Source organism: Cariama cristata, unplaced genomic scaffold, assembly GCF_000690535.1.
Source record: "Cariama cristata isolate BGI_N322 unplaced genomic scaffold, ASM69053v1 scaffold4336, whole genome shotgun sequence".
NCBI lineage: Eukaryota > Metazoa > Chordata > Aves > Cariamiformes > Cariamidae > Cariama > Cariama cristata.
In genome coordinates, this window is record NW_009620212.1 from 5,122 (window position 1) to 8,287 (window position 3,166).

Below are 3,166 nucleotides of genomic sequence, written 5' to 3' on the forward strand. Positions count from 1 at the left end.
GCGGAGCCGCTCCTTGGATGCTGCAGACAGGGCACGTCGCAAGGTCTGTTTGCTCTAACTGGCTTCTCCTCGGCTACCCCTAAGCCCTTCCTTTCCATCAGTTCTCCTTTTTGGTTCTACCCATTGCTTTTCTTCTCCTCTTTGAAACAAGGACCATGTTCTGCACCGCTTGGAAATAAATTCCCTCTGGGTCAAGCTGGGCTGACCGGGATCCTTGAGAGCTGCCGTGCATGTCCGCACTTCGTTAGTTCTTGCGCGCAAGGTATTTAGCCTGGCTGAGCTCTCATCCTAGTGTAAGCTATGATATTAATATAATGGCTCAGGGCACGGGCCCTGCAAGCTGCTCAACTATTATGCCCTTGATCTGCAGAGCGGTGACCGGCCGGCCCTGCACCTCTCCTGGCTGTAGATGCCGGGGAGCACAGGGGCTGCCGGCCAACCCGGTCTGCGTCCATCAGCTCCTCACCTGTCGGAGCCAGGCTGCGGCGTGGTGCCCCATGGACACCTCCAGACCCCTCCTGAGCTGCACTTCCGGCTCTGGGATTGGGATGGATGCTGTCAAGGGAGGTTCTAACCGGATTTTGCTGCATCTTTCTCTGCGAGGCGCATGCCCAGGAGCAATCGCAATGGCAGCGTAGGTCCCAGAGGTGAAACCCGGAGCCGCCGGGCCCCATGTGAGTGCAGCTGGATGAGATCCTGAGCCCTCCCAGCTCCCTTGGCCCCCTGACGCCTGATGATACAGTGATACCGTGGGCAGCGTCCGAGTCAACCGGTGAGTAACCCCTCCCCTCAGGGACTGCTGCTGCTCTGGGTGGCCTGGTCCTTCTCATCTGGTCCCTCAGACCCTACCTTCAGCCTCCTTTTCAGTGTATTTTTTTCAAATTACTTGCCAGGGCCTTTCCTGCTCCAAGGTATGGCTCCTCTCTCCGTCTCTCAACATTTATAACCCTAAGTCACAGCCGATTGGGAAAACACAATTTCCCTATCGACCTACGCTCTCTCTATATATATGCATCTAATATTGCACAAACTCAATGTTTTATGCATGTTGGGAAGGGTGTATTTGCGCATCGCTGCTCTCCGCCGATCTAAAAACTCTGTAGAGGTTTCATTCTGCCCTTGCTTTATAGCATATCGTGCTGAGCAATTTTACAGCTTTGGGGATTGCATCCTCTAACCCAAATTTTATCCAATCCTGATATCTCTGTAACATCGGATATTTTGTGCTGTCCTTTGGATCCCGATTCGGATCAGTTAAGGGAACGTACTGATCGACTCCCCCAGCCGATGGTTCTGGCAGTAATTTGTGCCTGTATGTGAGTACGGGCTGGTTTTAAAACCAGTTGCTTTCCTGTTTCTGTCATTGCATCCAACATTAAATCTAGATCTTTCCAATCTGGATCTTGATTTTTTAGCTATCGATTCAAACCTCTTAGCGACTTCCGATGGGTCGTCCCGATAGCTCCTCACCACTTCTTTCCAGGTGTCTAAATCACTCCTACGAAAATGAACCTGAAGTCGAGTTGGTCCTTCGGGTCCCATCGCTTGTACAATCGGCCCCGTTTTGCTATGAGTTCGGGTGGTGATTGGGGTAAAATTCCCCGTTGCTCCTATTCTCTCTCTTTTTGTTCCACTGCCTCCACTCCATTCCCTTGGTCCATTTCCTCCTCCGAGAATCCTTCTAACTTTCCGGGAGGTGGAGGCACACAATCCTCAGCCCTTTCTTCCTCCCCTCTTTCTTGAGCTTTTACTTTCAAACACCTTTTTTCCGACGCTGTATGCTGAACAGCATCTTTTCAACTTGCCCTGATTCCTTTTCTGCTCCTTTTCTAAGAGGATCTTGTGGAGCTAAATTAATACCACGCTCCTTTTGCCATTCAGGACGCTTTCCTAAAGTGAAAAAAGTATCAGCATTCACGACCTCATCCCATTTTTTCTTCTCTCCTCAGAAACAACACTAATTGTAACAAAGTATAATTTCGAGTCCCATTAAAAGGCCATTTTTTTTCTCCATGCTCTAACTTCTGCAATGTCCACCACCGATTGCGATATTTTATCAAGGTTCTCTTATTCACACTCCCACCTGATGGACCCTCAATAGCTTTCCAGCGATCTAATTATCCACCCTAACTTTTCTTTAGAATCCCTCCGCTCTGCTTTCCCCCCGTTATACCACACACGGAATTCCCACACAAAGGGTGAGATTACAGTACTAAATCATCAAAATTAAAGCCAACAGTACACCTATTAGAATTCCGTCTATCGCTAAAGTCATCCGTTCCTAAATCACAAAGTCATATAGGTCAAAACTGAACTATCCAAACCCAAACATATACCGAAGTGTACCCAACTGTGTACCCAAAACACATCAAATGTATACCCGGAATATACCCAAACGTGTATATATAAGGTGCTAGCAACTCGATATACGCTGCCCAACGAAAGATCTTGTCTTACGGATTGCAGGTAGCTTTCAGATCGACCGGTCCCAAAAGCAGAATAAAAGAATACCTTTACTAGATGGTCCTTGTCTGTTCCCGCAGCGATCCGATTGAGGCGAGGAGTCCCTCCGGAGAAATCCCCGGGGGTACCCAAGGGAGTCCTGTTCTCAATGGGTCCTGCAGCCGAGCAGAGTGGGTCCCATCTGGGTCGCCATCTGAAACGAAGTTCACTCAACAGCAAATTAATTACTGTTAAGCACGTGTTCGTTATTAGCAGCGCTGGGGTCGCACTGGGGATTCTCCACCATAAGTGCTCCCGACGATCAGTCGTTCGTTTATATTTACAAGGGTGTTGCATATTAATTTCATAGACAAAGAAATCATTAACATAAGGCACCCCCCTTTTAAAGAACTAATTAAATATACATGAGCTAATTATTCTGTGGTTTGGCTGCCATCCAGTGTCCTTTTGTGGGTATTACAGCATCTCTGGTGGTCGTTTACTTCCTCCGGTGGTCTTTCCATAGTCTTCATCACTTGTTCTTTTGCTGAACTCTTCCCGTTGGCAGTTTCTTGGGCATGCGTAGAAAATAGAGGCTTCCATAGATAATTTGTTATCAGAACCTCACAGTGACTCATTCTGGTTCATCTTTCTCCTGACACTCGTTAGTTCTCAGCTGGTTCCCTAACATTTTCTCCTTCACAACTTGTTTTAACGTTCTTTC